This window comes from Nicotiana tabacum, chromosome 1 (genome assembly GCF_000715075.1).
Source record: "Nicotiana tabacum cultivar K326 chromosome 1, ASM71507v2, whole genome shotgun sequence".
Classification (NCBI taxonomy): Eukaryota; Viridiplantae; Streptophyta; class Magnoliopsida; order Solanales; family Solanaceae; genus Nicotiana; species Nicotiana tabacum.
In genome coordinates this window covers 111722899-111747413 of record NC_134080.1, presented here as the reverse complement: position 1 = coordinate 111747413, position 24515 = coordinate 111722899, and the positions used below count along the sequence as shown (strand labels likewise).

Here is a 24515-nt window from a genome sequence, read left to right as displayed (position 1 = left end):
ATAACTTTCTTCAATAATTTCTGGAATCCGAGCACGTGAGCCCGGGGACGGATTTTAGGAAACTTGTGTTTAGGGTTGGGAAATTACTTTAATAGTTAGAATGCAAACTTATAAGCTTGTATTGGCTAGTTCCTACCTCGTTAATTAGTTTTGGATCGTTCGGCTCCAAATTGAGGGTTTGAGCATGTTCTTGATATTGGAAGTACGCTTTGGAGCGAGGTGAGTCTCCTTTCTAACCTTGTAAGAGGGAATTTTCTCCATAGGTGAAATAATTGAATAATTTGCCACTAAATGTGGGGGCTACGTACGCACTAGGTGACGAGAGTCTGTGCGTATCTACTATTATGCTTAAGTCCGGATAGTCTAGGACTCAAAAGCATGCTTTATGTGATATTCTTGTAACTTTATGGTCAATTTGGATTGCTTAAATCATGTTGCATAGGGTAAATGAAATCATAAAGAGGAACATCATTTTCTTGACCTTTTAAAGAGAAGTTGATATTTCCTTGAGTAATTGCCCCTAGTATATTCCTGTCTGACTGTTTATTGTGTTTAATTATATTTGACCGCGTCGCATGTATGATTCGCGAGCGGGGTAATAGATGCATCTATGGTTTACGTTGTTCGACCCTCCGGCAGTGCACACTTTATTTTTTATGTTGGATCGGGTCGTACGACCTCAACACTATTTGCGCATGCTTCTTGTTCGGTATTTTTCTGTGAATTGAACTTTGTTAAATGCCCTGAAATGTAAATGGCTAACTGCGATATTATCTAGGAAATGACCTATCACTTCGTGCTATAAATTATTATTTATTTGTGACATCCATGCTTAGCATAACACTTTCTTATATTATTTGGCCCTAGTAAGTGTCAGGTCGACCTCTCGTCTCTACTTCTTCGAGATTAGACGGGATACTTACTGGGTACATATTATTTTTGTACTGCACTTAATTGTACAGGATCTGAGGCAGGTACATCTGGCTACCAGTCTAGTGTGCATTTTTTATCATAGTCCGAGATTCCACGATGAGCTGCTCCCTTCCTATGTCGTTCAACAGCATGATGGAGTCTTTCTTTGCTTTTTGCTGTCTATTCTATTTTAGATAGTAGGATAGATTTATTCTTTTGTATATTCTACTAGATGCCCATATATTTGTGACACCAGGTCTTGGCACACATATTGGTAGACTATTCTTTTGGGATTGTATAATTATTATTGTACGTTGCTAATTATCACTTATTTTAAATTCAAATTAAGAAATTGTTGTAACTGTTTTAGTAAAGTAAAACTAGAACTCACTAATATTTCCAGGTTGGCTTGCCTGACAATGGTGTTCGGCGCCATCACGACCTATAGTAAAATTGGGTCGTGATAATTCTAGTCAAATTTGGTTTTGTAGTATTATAAATAGGGGTGCTATTACATATTTTCTATTGTGGAGAGGTAACTATGATGTAGAGAGATTCAAGAGTTTATGAGTTGTGAAAAAGTCTCCTACCAAGTTCTCTCCCTAGTTTAATAAATTTCTTCTATATAACTTTTGCTGAATTTTTTGCTTGTGCTTAAATTATTCTTCAAGATATTTCAATCCTTCACCATTATATCTAAAACAAATGATGATCTTTGGTGGTCGGGCGAGTTCAAGCATCCTCTGGTAAATAATCTAAATGACGCTGGTTATAACTTTTAATTTGAAACATTGTATCCTTGACAAATAATCTTAATAATCTTTTAGGTTATAGATTTATTTTATTTTATATTACTAAATATAATATTTAAGTAATTTGACTTTTAAATGCTGGGTTTCCCACGTGCACATGAATGTTGAATCATATAGTACACGATTTTCTAAAATAAAACTTTGGATAAATAATTCGACATGAAAGAATCTTTATTATAAACTATTAATGAATCATCGTATGGTGACTTATTTATCAAGATTGATATGGTATAATATTTATAATTATTACTCTATGTACTTTGAATTTTTTTTTATCTTAATTGATCACATTTAATCACACATATTATTTTTATAGGACAAAAAAAGATGTACATGTCATCCGGTAAATGAAATACGTCGCATGTTGGGAAATAAAACATACCAAATCATGACAAATATATATCACAAAAAATCAGGCAATCTAACAATGTTATTTGTTTTAATTTGTACTTTTTTCACAATTACTTTTCATCACGTCATAAATATTATACTGCAACCATGCTACAATAGCCACACACAAAATTTCTCCAGCCTTGACATGCTCGAATTCATTTTGTATAATTTTTCAATCTTTTTCTTTTATTATGTAAGAAAAATATTTGCTATAATGCCTTAGAATAAAATTGACAGTTTTTTACTCATTATCTAAGTAAGAGGTTGCACTTTTGACTTTGATTGCAGACCTTGTTACTCTTTCAATTTCAGAGAGATACACTCTCTTTAACGAAGTGATGAGCGCGATGACCTACTATTTTAGAGAAATAAAAAAACGAAGACCGCAGGATCACTTGATGTTACATTCCATGCAAAACTTCTATACTTTGTGCTTCCACAATCTCAAAATCAAAACGTAGCATTATTCAAGAAAAAAATATTTTCCAAACTTCTTTTTTTTTTGGTGAAAAAGATAAACATATTATAGATGCTTAAACAGTTACATAAGGGTTTGTAGGATGCATAAGTTGCATCAGTTGAAGAGAACTAGAACTAGATACTATGTCCCCCTTATGGGAATGATGATCATATACAGAAGTTGGATTACTTACTACTACTACTACTACTACTACTACTACTACTACTACTACTACTACTACTACTACTACTACTACTAGATACAGTACTAGTTATGCCACTACTATTACATAACATATTGCTTGATTTGAGTAGTCTTCTTCTAAGCATTCCAGCCTAATATTGTTGGTAAAAAGGGGTGACAAAAGGTGGAGGACTATCAAAAAGTACACAACTATCCTCCGCATGCACTGCTCCATATTTTGCTAGACAATCTGCAGTATAGTTTTGTTCTCTGTAGATGCTTTGCAATTTTGGATTATCCAACTGTTGCAGTAATAACCTGCAATCATTGATTAAATTAGTGTATTGTATAATATGTGTAATTAGCATATCAAGTATTGCAGTTGCATTTGTTTCGATGATTAGTGGTGTGAGTTGGTATTGGATAGCAATTTTTAGCCCCATGAGAAGTGCCAGCAATTCTGTCTGAACACTGGAGCCATGTTGTGCTCTCCCTGCAAACCCCGGAATCCATTTGCACTGTTGATTACGAAACAACCCACCAATACCACATTTATGTTGAGTGGTCGATGAAGAACCGTCAATATTTAATTTAAAAAACTGTCCATTCGGTGGATGCCATTTTATATTATGAGGTAGTAATGAATTATTTATTTTTTTAGGATTTATGAGATAATAAAATTCAACAGCCTGTTTGTATAGTAAAGAAATGCTGGATTGCAGATGGTGATGCTCAAAGTGATTTTTATTTCGTATAAACCATAACTGCCACAAAGCAAAAGGCAAGATTATGGAAAATGAAATGCGGTTAAAAGAAGGTAAACACTGCTTATGTATAAAATTATACCAGCGAGAGGTACTATCAAATTGTATTGGACTAATTATTTGTGTAGTAGATATATTAAGAGCAGTCCAAAGTGCATTCGCATTATGACATTCAAGGAAAATATGATTTATAGTCTCAGGGACCAAATGACATTGTGTACACAGGGATGAATTTATAATTCCTAATTTATGTAAATATGCGGCTGTAGGAAGTCTTTTATGGCATAATAACCATAAAAGAAAGAAATTTAGGTGGTATTTGAAGCTTCCAAATCCACTTATAGTTTATGAAATTATTAGTGTTTGGGTGATTGATTCCAGTTATGAGAGAATAATACATAGATTTAATAGAGAATAGCCCATTAGGTGTAATTGCCCAATAAAGTTGGTCATAATTGATGGGCACCATTGGTATGTAAATATCAGTGATTGCATGTTCTAAAGAAGGAGGTATTACGAATGGTAATTTATGCAGGTGCCACTGGTGATTGAAATAGTAATCAGACACTAATTTGCTGTCCTCACCTTGGGGTAGGGGTCCAGAAATATAATTATGAAATAATGAATTATGAGTTATCCAAGGTTCATTCCAAAATTGTACGTGTTTACCAGTCGTCAGGTTCCATTTATAACCTAAACGACAATTGGACCAACCCTTAAGAATGTTTAACCAGGTTTTTGAAGCATTCTTTTTTATTAAAGTTGATGGCTTTAGGTAAGTATGCAGTAATACCTGTGCCCACAGATGATTAGGGTTTTGGAAAAGCCTCCATGCAACGCTAGCATGCAAAGCCTGATTTTTGGTACTAAGATTTTGGATTCCTAACCCCCCTCGTTCTAATGGTTATGTAACCATAAACTACTTAAGAAGATGTAATTTTTTCCGTTGAGGTGTAGTGTCCCATAGAAAATTCTGTTGGTATCTATTAAGGGAGGAAATAACATAAGAAGGTAGTGTGATATATTGCATCAGATGATTAGGAAGGTTATTTAAAGTGGAACGTATTAAAGTTTTCCTTCTTGCTTTGGTTAAAAAATGTGTTTTCCAACCTGCTAATTTAGATTTAAAATTGTCAAGTAAAAATTGGTAATCTCTTTTACTAGGCTTTGAATTAAAAATAGGAAACCCTAAATATTTCCCAAAACTTTTGCCTTCACTCATGTGAAATTTGTTTTTATAGAATCTTTGATATTATCAGCACAATTCTTAGAAAAGAATATCCTAGATTTCTCAAAGTTAATAGTTTGCCCAGAATGATGAGTAAATTGAGTGATGGTGTCATCTATGGATTGACATGAGGTAGGTGTAATTTTTGATATCAAAATAATATCATCTGCGAAAAATAGATGTGATAATTGAGGTCCTTTTCTACATATGGAAATTGGATGCCAAATGTTATAGTCAACTTCAGAATTTATTTTCCTTGATAGCATTTCCAAGCATAAAATAAAAATATAAGGCGAGAGAGGATTCCCTTGTCTAATGCCCCGCGTAGGTGTAAAATAATCAGTAGGTGTACCATTAATTAGAATAGTTGTAGTAGTAGTTCTAATACAAGATATTATTAATTGAATAAAAGTTTGAGGAAAATTTAGGCTGTGTAGTGTATTGTAAATGAAAGACCATTCCAACTTATCAAAAGCTTTTTCAAGATCCAGCTTGAGAAGCATATTTAAATTATTACCCTTCATTTTGTGGAATCTGTGGATAATTTCTTGTACGATAATAGCATTATCAGCTGCTCGTCTATTTTTCTGGAAACTGGATTGAGTTGGATGAATAAGGTCTTCCAGAACTGGTTTTAGTCTATTAACAATTATTTTTGTTATAATCTTATAGATTGTATTGCAAAGGCTAATAGATCGGAATTGTGATATAGTGGATGCATTCTTATTTTTTGGGATTAAGCAAATGAAGGTTGAATTTTATAGTAGGATCAATTTGATGGTCCAAGAAAACTTTATGACAAAAATATTTGACAGAGTTTCCTATGATATGCCAATATTTTTGATAAAATAAAAAATGTAGGCCATCTGGTCCAGATGCCTTAAAAGGTTGAAAGAATGGATGGCAGTGAGAATTTCATGATCCTGTAATGGAGCTATCAAACAAGATTGCTCATTTGGAGTTAACATATTAAAAGGATGTAAAAAGGTGCCATTAGTAGATTTTCTATTTTGAGTTGTAAACAGATGATGATAGTATTGTGTAATATCATCTCTAATTTTATGTGGGTCAGTAATCCAATTTCCTCATAAATCTTGAAGAGTAGTTATGTGATTATGCCTTCTACGATTTAGAGTCGTTAGGTGGAAAAATTTGGTGTTAGCATCACCATTATTCAACCAGTTAATTCTAGATTTTAACTTCCAAAAATCCTTCTCAAGCTGGAGAATTTTATTATATTCCAAGGTTAAATTTTTCTTTAAATTTTGTAAAACAATACTAGTTGGGTAGTGAATAGATGCTTGAAGACCACCTAGTCTTGCCAATAACTTCTTTTTACGCTTAAAAATGTTATCAAAAGTAGTTTTATTCCAAACTTGTATTGTTTCCACGAATTGATCAATAGCAGGAAGTAAGTATAGTTTGTCCATCCAAACTTGTTCAATTACTGTCGAGAAAGAAGGGTGGGTAGTCCATATAGTTTCTAGGCGAAAAACTTTCTTCCTAGGCAAAGAACAATGTTGTAGCTCAATTCTAATTGGACAATGATCAGAGTGGGTTCGTGGAAGGTGGGTTACCAAAGCATCAGGATAATTAGTGATCCAACCATAATTAGCTAACACACGATCAATACGTTCAAGAATGTTAACACTATTATGTCTACCATTTGTCCAAGTGTAACGACTACCCTTATATCCTAAGTCTGTTAAATAACAGTAATTAAAACAATCTAATAACTTATTTGCTCGAGAATTATTTATAGGTAAGCCACCAAATTTATCTACTGCATGTAATATCTCGTTAAAATCCCTCCAATCAACCAAGGTCCCTTATAATTATCATAGATACACATGATATTATGCCATAATGCTAGTCTAGTTGCTAAGTCATTACTTGCGTAAATAGCACTAAATAAAAAAGTAAAAGGTAAAGGAAGAACCTGAACATGGCAGTGGATCTCTTGTGTAGAGGTGGCTACCTGCTCCACATTTAGAATAGCTGAATTCCATAGAATAACAATCTCACCTGAGTGCCCTATAGCAGAAACTTCAATCATACATGTGAACTCAAAATCATCTTTCAATATTTGGTGTGATTGGCGATGAGTCTCTAGCAGAACCACTATTGCAGGTCTATTATAGTCTAATAAAGATTGAAAATTCCTTCTGAACTCAACTGATTGAGCACCCCTACAATTCCAAATTATGAAGTTCATATGACTTAAATTGGACTCATTTTGACTATTACTGGACTCTCCTGGATGAAGCCTCAATGTGGGAAGGAATAACATCGCATATTTTCCCACCGCTAGATTTGTTGTTGGTCTCAAGTGGAATGAGGTTGCAAGCAGAATTTGGGGGCACCTTATGAAGATTTTTCTTTCGAACTCTTCCTTCTGGACAAAGACTTTGATGCCATCCAGACATGCATGGACTGAGTGTGTTTCTCTGTTGTATACGATTGCTGCGTCTAGTTCTGCCTGAAAATTCACACCCTGAACTTCGTGTTCTAGTTGATTAGGATGCTGTGGAGTGGAGATGGAGGGGTGGTGGTGGTGGTGATGATGGGGGTTATTGGTCTCAAGAGAGGTGTGTGGGGTTGTGGATCCCAGTAAGGTTGAATCCAAGGGGTGTTTGGAGTAGGTGGAGAATAAAATGGCATCTGTATGAGATTTGGGTGGAGATGTGTGTGATCCCAAAATGGAGTGGGTAGAGGTAGAGGTTGGTATGGTGCAAGGTGGGGTGCCTGCATCATGGACCAATGGTAACGAGCATAAAAGTCTGTTCCCTTGCATTCCTTCCGCTACTATTTGTGCTAAGTCCCTTGGATGATTGATTAGTATTGTCACCTCTTGGTGATTGACTTCCATGGTGAATGTTAGTGTATGGTTGTTTAATCCCGCCTCTAGCCAAGATGCTAGGAGTGTTGGTGCATGTGGGGTTTGAGCCGTGTATATTATCGTATTGGGCTCCATTATCAGGTGTGGTGGAGGGTGGGAGGAGGAGTTGGGATTGTGTTGAAGATGCTGAGTGTTCTGCCTTGTTTGTGCTCGTGGTCGTCGTAGATGACTGAGGAAATTGAAGGGAAACATCTTCTACAATGAAAGGTCCTGGAAGTGGATTAGTCAAGGTGTTAGGAACTATATTTGGTTTAGTAAGTATAGGCGGAGCAATCTCAATAGTAGTAGTGGACGATTGAAAAGATTGATAGGAAGAAGGTGTATTGGACTAGATTTGAGAAGTGAAGGACTCATCATTGCCTATTTACATGGCAACAGTAGATTGAAATGATGGCGGTATTCCGATATTTGAAGGAGGAGGTGGATAATTTGCTAGGTTTAGTAGATGGTTTTCGTGTGTAGGTGAAGAGGGTGTGTTTAGGTATTGGGGCATGTTGTACATGTGGGGTGTGTTGTCGTGTCCCTTTGCATGGATAGTGATAGGGTTTGGTATTGTAGGAAGAATAGGGTTTGAATCTTTGCCTGATTGGACCGAGTGTTTAGGCACTTGAGTGGTCTTTGTAAGTTGTATTTAATTAGTTATTTGATTTAATAATAGAGTACCATTATTAGATTCAACATCTAATAGGGTAACATATTTATTATTTATTAAAACAGGGTTATGGGAGGTGGTTAGCTTAGAACCAGTATTAGTAGTATTATTTAAATGTGTTAAGGTTAGCTTAGTAAATGGAAGAATATTAGGATTAATCGCCCCTAGCCTGACTGACTTACCAAGTTTGTCTCCACTTGATGTGTTGATGGCACTTGATCATCTGTGTAAGTAGTCCTTTTGAGGATTGATTTTTTTGGAAATTGAACAAGTTTTCATGCTTCATTAGCTGTTATAGATGTATTGGAATGGGACTTAATTGTGTCCATGAGATGTTCCTTGTGTGAATTTTCTATGGAAGGATCAACTTGTACAAAGTAGTTACAAGTCCTTTGATTATGCCCCATGCGATCACACTTAATACAAAGTAAATTTAACCCTTCATAAAGGATAATTTGTTTATGATTACCAATATATAAGTGTCTTTAATGGCTGATCCAGTAGTACTTCCATGCATAATCTAGCATATTGTCCTCTTGTTGTTGAAGAGGTGCAAGTGTCCACTGATAACAACTTACCAATTTTCTGACCTAACTTTTGGAGAATTTGATAATCGTAAAAATTCTGTATGCAATTCTAGTAAACGTAACCAAACAACAGAGGTTGTTAATTTTGTCTCAGAAACCTTAAATTTAGGTTCCCATTGACGAACGGATAGAAAATAATTTAGAACAAACCAAGGACCACCCTGTAAGGCATGAATTTTGTTTTCCTCCTTTTGAAACTTCAGTAGGAAAAATCTGACCCTAAGTCAATTAGAGGGAGGTTTTCAGTTGGTTTTCATAACGCGTATATTTTTTGTTTAAGTAATTGATGTTCAATTTTTCGACCAAAAACCTTAATAATCACTGCATGATGTCATGGTTGGTAAAGCCTGTTTTTTTCTTCCAAAGATAAGGGTATGGAAATAGAAGGATCATTAGGAGCCTCAATCTCATCAGTACTCTCCAAAGGAAAATTTATTGGTTGGGGAAATATAGGCGGTGGAGGAGAAATCTTATTAAAGTTTAAAGTTTGTAGATATGATTTTTGTAAGGAAGATGAAGTAGAGATTGGTTCATGCATGTCGATATTCATGCTAGTAGACATGTTAGGATTGTGATTGGAAGAGTTAGGTGATGATGATGTCAGAAGGGAGTGTAGTAGACTATCCAGTGGTTTTTGTGAAATTGAGGTGGAGGATTCGTATTGTTGGGAGGAGTTTATTGGGAGCATTTTAAATATTGTGCAAATTTAACTTTATTTTTTTTTTCAAACTTCTAATTACGGCACATTGGAAATGAACCATTTGATTTTGAATGTAATTTCTTCCTTGCAAAGTAAAACAATTTATAGGGAAGAAAAAAAACAAGTTACGATGAAAGTATGCATCCTTTCATCTTAAGATACAACTCTTCGTTATAAATATTTATTTATATTTTATATTTACATGTTAGCTTGGGTTAGTGTGCAGATGTGGTTTTTTTTATAAATAAATAGAATATTCAAATTATTTATAAGGACATTCTAGTAATTTAACTATTTTCTTATTGATAGAAAGACGGGGTTTGAGTATAAATAAAACGAAAAAGGGTTCAAAATGCCCCTAAACTATTAGAAAAGGTTTAAAACTACCCTTCATTCACCTATTAGGCAAAAAATATCCCCCCATCCACCTTTTTGGTTCACTTATGCCCTTTGACTGTTAGGTCAATGCTAAATTAAAAATAATTATTATTCTTTTTGTAAAACTTAAAAAAACATTTGCAAAATATTTTCATTTTTTTAAACTAATGCACTAGTAGTCCACTAATTTAGTAAAGTCTTTTTTTCTTCAGGTTTTACAAAAAAATATTTTTTTTTCATTTTTTCAGTTTTTTTAAAGCATTTGTTTTTGTAAAAAATGAAAAAAATTGTAAAAACAGAAAAAAAATGTTTTCTTTAAAAAAAACTGAAAAATGAAAATAAAACAAAATGCTTTAAAAAAACTGGATTTTTTTTTCAAAAAAGAAAATATTTTGTTAAAAATATTTTTTTCAGTTTTTGAAAAATGAAAATATGTTATTAAAAACATTTGTTTTTCTCTTTTTATAATTTTTTTTCAGTTTTTATAAAAAATGCTTTAAAAAACTGAAAAAAATATTTTTTTTGTGAAAACTGAATTATTTTTTGTAAAAACTGAAAAAAATAAATAAGAAAACTTTATTAAATTAGTGAACTATTGGTGCATTAGTTTAGAAAAACGAAAATATTTAGCAAAATATTTTTTTTAAGTTTTACAAAAAGAATAATAATTATTTTTAATTTAGTTTTGACCTAACGGTCAAAGGACATAAGTGAACCAAAAAAGTGGATGGAGGAATATTTTTAGCCCAATAGGTGAATTAAGAGTATTGTAAACCTTTTCCAATAGTTTAGGGGCATCTTGAACCCTTTTCCGTAAATAAAATGCTATTTATAAGGTTTTTGAAGATGTATTTTTATGTTCTAATTTTGAAAAGGCACCCTATGTTTTATAATTTTTTTTTTGAAAAGGCAAAATGATTGAAAATAAAGTAAACAATAGACACTTGTTACAAAAAATCAGTTTCATTATTAGATACTAATAGGAAGGATCACATCTTTGCAAGTAAATTTAGCATTTTTGTGTAATATTTTTATATGTAAAGTAAAGGTCTTATGATCCGTTTATGGAAGATTACACCAACCCATTCCCCATACTTCTCTATCTTTGATTTACAATTCCCCCACATCTTCAAAGAATACATGCATGCAATGTAATCACCCTCATCCCCATGAATTATCTCACTAATGGCCCATTTTAGCTATGTTTGGAATTAAGAGTTGGGGTAATTAAGTCTTACCTCTTAGGATGAAGATACAAGTGCCTCACCTGAATATCTTCAAAGTTTAAACAAAAATTTGTAGAGCAATTTTGATGAAGGATACTTCCTCTCTCTTAGACCCTCTTTCTCACTCTAAAAGTATAAGGAAATATGCTTAAAATGAGCCACTGTATAATTTATAACGACAAGGGATCGGGTTTAAAAGTAGAAATCTAGGGGGCCGACTCGGATCTACGGTCGCATATGCGACCGCATAACAGTTATGTGGTGTCGCGCCCCCTTTTTCCTCCTCGGAGAGGAGTCCGGGTTTCGACAATCCGCTCATGGTAAAACTTCATATGGGTTCGATGTACTTTTATCTTGAACGAGTTTTTAAATTATTTAAAAGGGTATTTTGGTAATTTAAATTTTAACTTAAAGGCTTCCCACTTTTAATATAATATAGATAGATAGATATAGATATTACAATCACTTTTAAAAAATTACATAAGATAGATAGATGTTACAATCCGTCTTCTATTCTCTCACAGATGAGGATGACACGTACCTGCTAGAGCCGCGAGAGGCTGGGGTAGAGGTCGATCGCGTTCACGTGGTGCAACCAGAGCACCCGTACGAGCTACTAGAGAGGAGCCACCTGTAGCTCCAGTTGGAGCATAGGCAACTGAGACGCTTGTTACTGCACCAGCTCTTCAGGAGACCCTTGCATCGTTCCCGAGCATGTTCGATACTCTAGCTCAGGCAGAGTTGATTCCACTTGCTCCTACCACATCTCAAGCCGGGGAAGGAGCACAAAATCCCGCCGCTCGCACCCCAGAGCAGCGGGTTCAGGTTGACCAGGTTCTAGAGGTCATTATAGTGCAGCCAATAGACCCAATTCGGCCTGAGGGTGGGGCAGTAGTTTCTGAGGAGGAGGAGCTCGGGTTCGAGCGGTATAAGAAGTACCACCCTCCTACTTTCAGTGGCTTGGTGTTAGAGGATGCCCAGGGTTTTCTTAAGGAGTGTCATCGTATCCTCCGTACTATAGGTGTACCAGAGTCGAGTGGGGTTTCTTTCACTATGTTCCATCTTAGAGGAACGACCTATCAGTGGTGGCATGCTTATGAGTTAGGTAGTCCGACCGAGGCAACTTCGCTCACTTGGACTTAGTTCTAGGATATGTTCTTGAGAGAACATGTTCCCTAGAGTCTTAGAGATGCATGACGCGCTGAGTTTGAGCAGTTGCACCAAGGTTCTATGATTGTGTCAGAGTATGCAGTTCGCTTTAGTGATCTGGCTAGGCATGCACCAGCCTTGGTTGCTACGGTTCGAGAGAGGATCCGTCGATTTATCGAGGGTCTCAACCCCAGTATTAGACTTAGCATGGCTCGAGATTTGGAGATGGATATTGCATACCAGCAGGTTATGGGGATTGCTAGGAGATGTGAGGGTATGCTGACTCGAGAGAGACCAAGAGGACTCGAGAGTCTTGAACTTATAGTGGTACTCGTGCCCCAACGACAACTCGTCAAGGGAGGAGCTATGTGAGTCGCCTGTTCATTCAGCACTTCCAACAACTGGTGGTATTCCGGCCCCTCTTGGGCCCCAAGATTCTTATTATGTACCGCCATTGTCTAGTGCACCTCCTGTACGGGGTGCTTTCAGCAGTCAGTCCAGCCGACCTGGCCCGAGCCAGCCAGAGCAATCACGCCCTCCGAGAGCTTGTTTTGAGTGTGGCGATGTGATGACCCAAAAGGTCATCACTTGTTTTAAAATAAAATTCTGCATTCCGAGGCCTTAAAACCCTCTTTCATCATCACCTCAATTTGTGTGCGCAATCCGGGCGCGTAGCTGGAAAGCTATTATGTGGAAAATCTGTGAAAAATAATAAATTTTGACTATTAAATGAATTAACTGAACTTCGGTCAATATTTTAGGTAAACGGATCGGGACCCATGATTTGATGGTCCAGGAGGGTCCGTAGGAAAATATGGTACTTAGGCGTATGCCCGGAATCGAATTCCGAGGTCCCAAGCCCGAGAAATGAATTTTTAAAGAAAATTATTTTCTAAAATTATTTATGAGATTTGGAAATGAATTGTGATTAGAACTTGATGGTATCAGGCCCGTATTTTGATTCCGGCGCCTGGTACAGGTCTTATATGTGATTTAAGATAAGTTTGTGAAATTTGGTAAGAAACGGACTTGAAACGACGTGAATCGGATCGTTTTTGAGAAAATTGGAGATTTGAAGTTCTTAAGAAAATTTCATGATTTTGATGCTAAATTCATAGTTGTTTGGTGTTATTTTAGTGATGTGAATGCATGAGCGAGTCCATATGATGTTTTTAGGTTGGTGAGCATGTTCGGTTAGAGCCCCGAGGGCTCGGGTGAGTTTTGGATAGGCCACGGGGTGGATTTTGGACTTGGTAAATTGCAGGTTTTTAGCTGGTGTGTTCAGGCTTGCAGGCTTCGCATTTGCGAAGCCTGGCTCGTAAATGCGATGTTGCAAATAGTTGAATCGAGGGGTAAAGCAATAGTTGAGGCGTGAATTATGTTTGTGGCATCGAGGTAAGTGTTGGTCTAACCTTAGCTTGAGGGATTAGGAGTCGAGTCCTATTTGCTATGTGGTAATTGTTGAGTACGACGTATAGGCATGGTGACGAGTATCTATACGTTAGTATCTAGCATGCCCGTGAGTTTTATATTGTGAGTATCATGACTTCGTTGTATTATTCATGCCTTGGTGAAGATTTCTATTTATTGTGCAAAGTTTGTGGAAGGAATTGTTACCTATGAACATTGAGGACCGTTGACTCAAGTTGTATAACGAATTGTGAAAGTATAAGTGGTAATTGAACCCTTAGAGCATTGGCTCAAGTTATAAAGTGAGTTGTGAAGTAAAAGTGAGAAAGAGAAAAGAATCACTATATTGACTCCCTTGCTGGGATATTGTTGTTGTTTTGATGTTGTCCCTTGCCAAGACTTATTGTTGAATTATTGTTCTCTTGCCGAGATTCTTGTTGTAACTTCATTTATTTCCATGCCCTATTGTTTGTGATTGTTGTTTGGGCGAGGAAGAGAGTTAAAGCACGAAGGGTGATGTCGTGCATTGTTTTGGTAATAGAGTGTTAAAGCACGAGTGGTGATGACGTGTATGATTTGTGAAGAAAGAGTGTAAAGTATAAAGGGTGATGTCGTGCTGCATGATGTACCATTCCGTGCCGATTATATTATTTATATGGTGAAGACGAGAGTAAAATCACGAAGGGTGATGTCGTGTACATTTTCATTACTTGATTGCTTGGTGAGGATGAGAGTAAAAGCACGAAGGGTGATGCCGTGCACTTATTGATTTCTGGTTCTCTATTGATATTCGAGATATATTATTTCTTTCAATTACCTGTTGTCTTTCTATTCTGAATTGGTATCTCCCCCACAGCATGCTACCCCTCCCATATTTGACTGTTTATTTATGTTCTTCTTTTCCGCTGTATATAGTTGAATTGCACAGGTTGTTTGGTATTCTGGTCCTAGCCTCATCACTACTTCGCCGAGGTTAGGCTAGGAACTTACTAGCACATGGGGTCGGTTGTGCTAATACTACACTCTGCACTATGTGCAGATCCCGGAGCAGCTTTTGGACCGTAGTTTGGGTGGCTACCTTCAGTCCGCGGAGATCCAAGGTAGACCTGCATGCGTCCGAAGGCCCTAGCGTCTCCCTTTACCCCTTTTATCCCTGTTTCATTCCCTTAAATTCAGAAACAATGTACCTTTTATTTCAAACTTTGTATGTAGTAAAATCTTAGATCGCCTGTGGTACTGTGACACTAGTTCCGGGAGGTTGAGGTTCAAACTGTTGTACTAGACATATATTTAGATATTTTATTGCTTTTCTTCCGCTTACCTTAAATTTCCGCTGTTTACACGTTATTGCTTTAAAATTGTTAAAAAGTAGTAAAAGGGTAAAAAGGTTATCTGTTCAATAATTGGCTTTCCTAGCTCACAATAGTAGGCGTCATCACGACTCCTGAGGGTGGGAAATCCGGGTCGTGACAAGTTGGTATCAGAGCTCTAGGTTACATGGGTCTCACAGTTCACAGACAAGCTTTGTAGAGTCTGAGGGATCGGTACGGAGACGTCTGTATTTATCCCCATAGGCTACAGAGTTAGGAAACACTTCACATTTATTCTTTCCTGTCGTGCGGTTTGGTTTCTCAATGCTAATTGAAATTCTACTATATTTTTTTGCAGATGGCGAGAACACGCGCTTCCTCATCCACTGACGAGCAGCCCGTGCCCTCAGTAGCAGCTCCTACGAGGGGCAGAGGGCGAGGCTGAGGCCATTCTAGAGGCCGAGTAGGGGCAGAGCTCAGCCCAGAGCAGCAGCACCAGCAGCGGAGCCTCAGGTTGACTTTGATGATGAGGTTCCGACCCCAGCAGTTCCGGTGGGCCCAACTCAGGTCCCAGAGGGGTTATTGCTACCCCAGTTCTCCAGGATGCTCTGGTCTATCTAGTGAGCCTTATAGAGAATGTCACCCGGGTAGGTTTGCTCCCTGTAGCACCAGCTGTCTCTTAGGCTAGAGGAGGAGCCCAGACTCCTGCTACTCGTACTCCGGAGCAGGTAGCTCCCCAGTTTCAGACTCTAGCAGTTCAGCCAGTTGGAGCAGTTTAGCCGAGTGTGGTAGCTCAAACCGGTGATGGAGCAGCCATGTCTGCCGATGCTTTGTGGAGATTGGACAGGTTCACCAAGCTCTTCACTACCACTTTCAGCGGCGCATCTTCTGAGGATCCCCAGGATTATCTAGATAGTTGTCATGAGGTTCTCAGGAACATGGGGATAGTTGAGACCAATGGGGTCGATTTTGCTACTTTTCGCTTGTCTGGATCCACCAAGACTTGGTGGAGAGATTATTGTTTGGCTAGACCAGTCGGATCGCCAGCTTTGACTTGGGAGCAGTTTACTCAGTTATTCTGGAGAAGTTTCTCCCCATCACTCAGAGAGAGGCCTATCGGAGGCAGTTTGAGCGTCTCCAGCAGGGTTCTATGACCGTTACCCAATATGAGACTAGATTCATCGACTTGGCTCGTCATGCTCTTACATACTTCCCACCGAGAGAGAGATAGGGTGTGAAGGTTTATTGATGGACTTATTCAGCCGATTCATCTTCATATGGCTAGGGAGACTGGGAGTGAGATATCTTTTCAGGAGGCGGCCAATGTGGCCTGGAGAGTTGAGATGGTTCTATCACAGGGAGGTGGTCAGAGGTCTGACAAGAGGCCTTGTCATTCAGGCCGGTTTAGTGGTACCTCGTCTGGAGGTAGGGATTCATATGGTAGAGGCCATCTTCCTAGGCCTTTTCAGTCAGCACTCCAGGTTTCTCATGGTGCTTCAAGTGGTCGTGATCCTTAGATGCAGTATTCTGATCAGCAGTCCTGCAATGCACCTCCAGCTCCTATCAGTGTACCGTCGCTTCAGAGTTTTCGGGGTGGTCATTCAGGTCTGCAGGGTCAGCAGTCTCAGCAGCCGAGGGCTTGTTACACTTGTGGTGATATGGGTCACATCGCTAGGTTTTGCCCTCGGGCACCGAGTAACTCTCAGCATCAGAGTTCTCGTGCCATGGTTCAGGCACTGAGTGTTCCACAACCCGCCCAACCAATTAGAGGTGGGGGTAGCGGTGCTAGAGGTCGAGGTAGAGGTATTAGAGGTGGAGCTCAGGCTGCTAGAAGTAGAGGTCAGCTAGCAGCAGGCCATCCCAGAGATTTAGTCCAAGATGGTGGGCCCCAGCCCCGACGTTATGCTCTTCCAGCCAGGCCCGAGGCTGAGGCTTCCGATGCAGTTATCACAGGTACGGTTCTGGTTTGTGGTAGGGATGTTTCCGTGTTATTTGATTCAGGGTCTACATACTCCTATGTGTCATCTTATTTTGCACCGTATCTGATCATGCCTAGTGATTCTTTGAGTGCTCCTATTTATGTGTCTACACCAGTGGGTGATTCTATTGTGGTAGATCGAGTCCATCGTTCATGTATAGTTGTGATTTGGGGCCTTGAGACTCGTGTAGATTTGCTCCTTCTGGACATGGTTGATTTCGACGTCATATTGGGGATGGACTGGTTATCACCTTACCACGCTATCTTGGACTGTCATGCCAAGATTGTGACCTTAGCCTTGCCGGGTTTACCTTGTTTAGAGTGGAGAGGGACTCCTGGTCATTCTACCCGTAGTGTTATCTCTTATGTGAAGGCTCAACATATGGTCGAGAATGGGTGTTTAGGCTATTTGGCATATGTTCGTGATTCTAGTGTTGATGTTCCTTCTATTGATTTTGTGCCTGTTGTTCATGAGTTCCCTGAGGTATTTCCTTCAGACCTGCCAGGTATGCCAACCGACAGGGATATTGACTTCTGCATAGATTTGGCTTCGGGCACTCAGCCCATTTCTATCCGGCCGTATCGTATGGCCTTGCCTGAGTTGAAAGAGTTGAAAGAGCAGTTACAAGACTTGCTTGAGAAGGGTTTCATTAGACCCAGTGTTTCACCTTGGGGTACGTCGGTGTTGTTTATTAAGAAGAAGGATGGATCTATGAGAATGTGTATTGATTATGCAGTTGAACAAGGTTACAATCAAGAATAAGTATCCATTGCCGAGGATTGATGATTTGTTTGATCAGCTTCAGGGTGCTAAGGTATTTTCGAAGATTGACTTGAGATCTACCAACAGTTGAGGATTAGGGCATCCGATGTCCCTAAGACAGCTTTCCGCACTCGGTACGAGCATTATGAGTTCTTGGTGATGTCATTCGGGTTGACAAATGCCCCAGTAGCTTTTATGAATTTGATGAACCGAGTGTTCAGTACTTACTTGGATTCATTCGTGATAGTCTTCATTGATGATATCTTGATATATTCCCGCAGCCGGGAGGAGCACGAGCAGCACCTTAGAGTGGTTCTTCAAACTCTGAGGGATAGTCAGTTGTATGCTAAATTTTCGAAATGCAAGTTCTGGTTGAGCACAGTTGCATTCTTGGGTCATGTTGTGTCAGCAAAGGGTATTCAGGTGGATCCGAGGAAGATTGAGGCAGTCAAGAACTGGCCTAGACCAGCATCAGCTACAAAGATCCGGAGTTTCTTGGGATTGGCAGGCTACTATCATCGGTTTGTGGAGGGGTTTTCATCTATCGCAGCCCCGATGACCAGATTGACCTAGAAGGGTGCCCAGTTCAGGTAGTCGGACGAGTGTGAGGCGAGCTTTCAGAAGCTCATGACAGCTTTGACTACGGTGGTTTTGCCCACAGGTTCAGGGCCTTATATAGTTTATTGTGATGCATCTCGTATTGGACTTGGTGCGGTATTGATGCAGGATGGCAAGGTCATTGCCTATGCTTTGCGACAGTTGAAGATTCATGAGAAGAACTATCCGGTTCATGATTTGGAGTTGGCAGCCATTGTTCACCCATTGAAGATTTGGAGGCATTATCTGTATGGCGTGGCATATGAGGTGTTCACAGATCACAAGAGTCTGCAGTATTTGTTCAAGCAAAAGGAGTTGAATTTGAGGCAGAGAAGGTGGTTGGAGTTGTTGAAAGACTATGATATCACCATCTTATATCATCCAGGAAATGCCAATGTGGTGGCCGATGCTTTGAGTAGGAAGTCAGCCAGTATGGGCAGTTTTACCTTAGGTGATGATGGAGTTTTGAGATTGCAGGGTCGAGTTTGTGTGCCTAATGTGGATGGACTCCGAGAGTTAATTTTAGAGGAGGCCCATAGCTCCCGATACTCTATTCATCCGGGCGCCGCAAGTTATTAGGGACCAACATTTAACGACAAGTTTTAAATATGGTCCCTAAAAGTGTACTTATAGGAATGAGAATTTTTTTGGTCTTTAAAAGGCAAATTTATTTTCTAAATACATGACCAGACTTATTGTGGTCCAAAAAAATATTAATATCTAGTCTCTAATAATTGTTTTGAGCGGGATAGGGCGCGAATCTAACGAAAACTAAAGTAAAAAAAAAAGAAGGAATACTCCAAAATTTCACGGTAATCCCTCCAAATTCACTTTCACCTTAAATCCCTCCAAAATACTTTCACAAAATCCCTAAACTTCATCCCTAAGAGGCAAAACTAAAAAGTAGGCCATCAAGATCCCTAACAGGCGCTGCTAATCCTCATCAAAATTCAGAAAGTTGCAAAGAACTCAGAAGCTAGGTTGGTGTCGAAAATTCATCTCTCTCCAAGCGACTTCACACAAATTATACCATTAGATTATCCGCCTAATCAAGAGTGAGTTTAATTTTGTTTTCTTTAATTTGTTCTGTTTATTCTTTCTTCTCCGTGCTTGTTTTTCCAGATTGAATCAGAAATTGAAAAAAGGGTTCTACAATTTTTTGTTTCTTTAGTTGTTTTCTGTAATTGATTGTTTTGAATACTGATGTGAGTGATAAAAGTGAGATTATTGGGTTTAAAATTGGGGGACATAGGTCAAGGAGGAGAAATTTGTACAAAAGAGGGGCCGTTTGGTTGCTGATAAAATCATCGGACATCAGAGAATGTCAAACACCCCAAAACTAAAATTTCACCAAAAATAGGTATTGGTTGCTCGTATTAGGACTGCAATATAATTTATTTTTTCTTGTAGAGTTTCGTCTATGCGATAGTTTTATCCTTTGCGATTTGCATTATACAATTCTTCTGGAGACTTTTCTTGAACGGTCATGAGGATGTCTTGTGATTTTTCATATGAGGTGATGAGTTGGTTCGATTTTTTTTCATACTATTAGGTGCTCTAGTTCAGTTTCCTTACTCTGATTGTTATGGGTTGTTTAAATTATATAGTCAACTTATTACCTTTGGTAAGTCTAATCAAATATTTTTAAAAATTAGATGAAGAAGAAACAGTGATGTAAATTAGCTTTGTTAAAGTATTTTCCATGGCAAACAATTTTTCTAATGCAAACATTCCATTGAGTTCATCCACTGAATTTATTTAGTCAATAGCACTCTAGTTGGAGTGATGGACTTGCTCGTCGAAGCACTTCGTTGTCAATGCCATTTGTTCTGTCGTGAACTACTTACTTCAAAATAAGGTCAATATTTTGAGCATTATAGTATAGGTTCTGTTTTGATTCTAGTTATAATGTAAGTTTTATTTTGATTGAAAAAGAATATTTTGATGGAGTGGAAAATATAGTTCTTCACTAAATAATAAATCTCGGTTTAGTTCAGGAAACTGGTTATTGAAATTCAAGCTGGAGTCAGTGTTAAATACAGAAAATGATGGATTATTGATTTGCATGTCTGGATTGAGTAGATGATAAGCCACAACAACTTTTGGTGTATTATTATAAAATTTGCAGCTCACAAGGGATGTCAAGTGTATGTTTTCTGATGATAAGAGAGGTTGTGACTAACTGATATATATATATATATATATATGGGCAAAACTGAGCATTGTTTGTGAAATTTTCAATTTGTTTTTTCATTAAAGAATGGAAAAGTTCTTTTGTTTTGACAGCTTATTACTCTTGGGTTCTTTCAAGAGTGGCTTTTGTGATTTGTAGAATAACTCACATTTATGTATATATGCTGGCTTTCCTATCACTTGGAGTTGCTTCCTCTGGTTGTAATTGATGGGCTGTGATGTAGTTCAGAGATAGGCCTGTTGTTGACTGAAAAATGGATGCCTGTAGTGAATTATTCAATTTTCTGCCCAACCACTTCCTTCTGTGCATTTCAGAAGCTTTTTTCCTTATACTGTTTGAAGATATATTCATGTGAAATAGGGGAAGGAAGATGGGGCCACTACTTGCGTTTGCTATATGGTTTTAGTAGTGGTAGTCTTTGTGCTGACTTTTGGCTTCTATGCGTTGTATATTTGGTTAATCTATTAGTTGGTCAGAACGGTATAAAGGGCTAAGAACTCTGTTTGGTTTCTGTCCTTTTGGTTTGTAATAAATTTTCTTGGAATTGTTCCTTACCTAAAAAATATTTTGACAGCTTATTACTTAATATATTTTGACTGCATACTAATAGGAATTTATTCTCTAGCTTTCCATCCACTTTTGCTAAATCAAATATTTAGTGGATGATCCTTTTATCCGATACTTTGTATGCATCAAAACTTTTAATTATGAGAAATTTATTAACTGAATAATGCAATATGTAATTGCAGTACTATAATGTGAAAGGCATGGCCACTTCTCTATAGATTTGTTGTTGTTGAATTAATTTGATGCCAAATATTTAGTATTATGATTTATTGCAACTGGTACTCTAGGGAAAGGAGGGCGAGAGCTTAGATCTATGCAAACTGATATTTCATTTTCTCCTTACTATTGATCAAGTTATGCAATCCACCCAAACAATTCACACAAGTATGGTTTCTCAAATCTTTTTGATCACAAGTTTATCATTTTTACAATATTTTCTAACATTATAAATTAAGCAAATGTAGGTTCATGTACTGCTGGAAAGGTAAAAAAGGTTCGAGGAAGTAACAAGTGCAAAGAAGTTGCATCACTTGAAGTTGGGGAGAAGCTAAAAGTAACATTTTGCAATAATCGAACGGTTGGAAAGAATAGCAATCTATTTTCGAGGCACTTGGAAAAAATAGTTCGTGACCGTAATATATGTCTGTTGGGAGTATCATCGTGGGATCGCATTAAGGAAGAAAAGTTAATTCACATGTGGGCAGCTAACTGTTAAGGTAACTGGATGGAATATTCCAATTTCTTCTTTGATTCCTCTTTTCGTTCCATTCTTGGTGCTTCACTATTTTTTTTTTTTTTTCTTATTTTTTGCAATTACACTAAGCATTGAGCTTAGTGTTCATTTTATATATATCAAAATGGTTTATAAAAATAAAGTGTAATCAAATTTAGGTCAACTATAGAACTATGGTGGAAGGACTCCTCCCCTTTACAATTGGTCCTAAAATGCAAATGAAATTAAGTGCTCCCTATGTGCGATGATAAAAATACAGTTATACAATAACATAGTAGAGAGGGTGTAAGGTACAGCAAATGTATCTTCATGTTGACTTTGACCCTTTGTTATACTAACATTCTTGATTACCTTTTACTATTCAAAGTTTTAGTTTTGAGTCTTCTTTTCTACTGTGCTTGAGAAGAGTGCATTTAAAATATGTATGATAACGATTTTCATGCTATATGCAAAAAGAACCAAAAAAAGGAGGTCATTGCTCTTGTCTGCTCGCCTGGTATTCTTGTTGACTGAGACTTGACATTCATATGGCAATACCAGCATTTATGTCTGGCAATTTGATGTGATTGCTTAACCTTGGTAGTTATAACATTCCCTTCTGAAATTACATGTTAAATATTGAAGTTAATCAGTATGGTGTGTACTGCAAGTGGAAGGGGAGCTAATCTCTCTTATTTGCCTCTCGGTTTACATTTAATTTAGACCTCATATCTATATCTGTAAGAAGCCAGTCATATATTTGTAGACAAAGTTATTCTGCATTAAATATGACGAGGATTTTGAAAGCGGGTGCAATAACTAGGCACCGAAAGTATGGAGAGAACATCGACAACAAGTGGTTAACTAGGTAGCAAAAGTAATAAGAGAATTTTGACCAACGAAATATTAAGTAGGCTACTGATACTTCCTGCTTTAGAGAAGTCCTAATTGTACTAAAAGTGTAAAGATAGGTAGTTTCTTGATTTTTGCAAAAGATAAGGCATATAAACAGGGAATCTTTCTTAGTTTTAAATTCCTCTATTTGAATCAACATTGTGCATGTTCTACTGATGTAGCTACTGCTGGTGCACCAGTTGTTGATGTTGTTGGTGCTGCTGGTGCACCAGTTGATGATTTAGTTACTGCTGGTGCATGTTCTATGTTTTAACTGCCACATGACTCTCCATATTTGTAGTCACAATAGCAACATGGTTTCCATCAATTTCTTGTTCATTTCTATATGGACTGACTAACACAAGGCTCTTCCAGCTTTATTGGATTTGTTCTGTGGCTGATCAGGTGTGAGGTTAAGAGTTTCATTAGCAGCAGTGACAAATCCCCAGCAAGTTAAGTTTCTGCCATTGCTGCAACTTTCAACATCAAATGAAGGAAAAGAAAAGTTGTAGGATTCAACAAATAGAACTGAGAATTGATTAAGAAAGACTAGAAGCCTTAACATAGTTTCAAGATCTGTGTATACTCATAATTTAGAAGGAAGTCCAGCACCATATGTAAATATATATGATTAAGAGAATGTTCTTTCATTTTTCTATCTTGTTGAGGAAAGTGAAGACAAATTTCCATACAAAGAGTGTTTTAGTGAATTGGGAAAATAGAATTCTCTATTTTGTGTCTCTTCGGCTGGTGAATGGTAGTTCATCTGCTACTGTTACTTTTTTTGACATCTTTTAGTCATTCTCTAAGCTATGGGTCTATTTCTAGAGAGGTCTCTATCACCCAAATTATTCACTTCCATACCTACTAAACTTATTGTTCTTTTTGTCAATTTCCATACCTACTGTAATAACATTCCGTCTACACTATTATAAATAGTTTTTCTAACTGAAATTTCTTATTTCTTCAACAGGTTTTGGATATTGAAGTTTACTTGAAGTCGATTTTTGACGACATTAAGATTAACCATCATTTTGCTGGACATTTCAAGAAAATTTTACATTACAATCGAGGGATATTATTAGTGTCACACCTCCTTTTTCCGCATCTGAGAGGGTGCAAGAGAGTTTTTCCAATTAAAGGACAATCGAAATGGGATTTGTTTATTTATTTCAGAGTCGCCACTTGGGAGGTTTAGGGTGTCCCAAGTCACCAATTTTGATCCCGAATCGAGGACATGAATGACTTCATATTACAGTCTGCGTACCAGAAATCCGGGTAAGGAATTATGTTAACCCGGGAGAAGGTGTTAGACATTCCCGAGTTCCGTGGTTCTAGCACGGTCGCTCAACTGTTATATTCGGCTTGATTATCTGATTTTATACAAATACGAACTTATGTGCCAATTTTATCTTTTAACCGCTTTTATCATTATTATTATTTTTACAAAGGAATTGCAACGTTGCGAAAACATACTTCGAATCACGTTACATCAATGTACACGTGATTATTGACATATCTCGACTCGGTTGAGATTTGGATTTGGGTCACATAAATGTGCACCCGAGTTAAGGAAAATAAATTATTAAAGGCGCGCTTAAAGCAACTAGCGTGTTGTTATTTTGGGGAAAACCATGAAATTCGCTTAAACGGCATGTCCCGAATTCTAAGTATTTTATATATATACATTTAGAGGGCCCCGCACTTTGTACATTTTTGTTTGTCGAGGCTCGTCTCATTCCTTATG

The 24515-nt window shown here is 37.5% G+C and overlaps 1 long non-coding RNA gene across 2 annotated transcripts; it reads left to right on the top strand.

Annotated features, from left to right (window-relative positions):
• The first annotated feature begins 19165 nt into the window (after window positions 1-19165).
• On the top strand, window positions 19166-24185 carry LOC107829714 (uncharacterized). 2 transcript variants are annotated; one of them, XR_012709316.1, is made up of 5 exons: window positions 19166-19456; window positions 21450-21546; window positions 21627-21878; window positions 23144-23220; window positions 23742-24185. It is a non-coding gene; the product is annotated as an uncharacterized LOC107829714 (long non-coding RNA). The 2 variants fall into 2 exon arrangements; XR_001657998.2 differs by lacking the exon at window positions 23742-24185 and having other exon boundaries at window positions 19170-19456; window positions 23144-23309.
• Window positions 24186-24515: the final 330 nt, after the last annotated feature.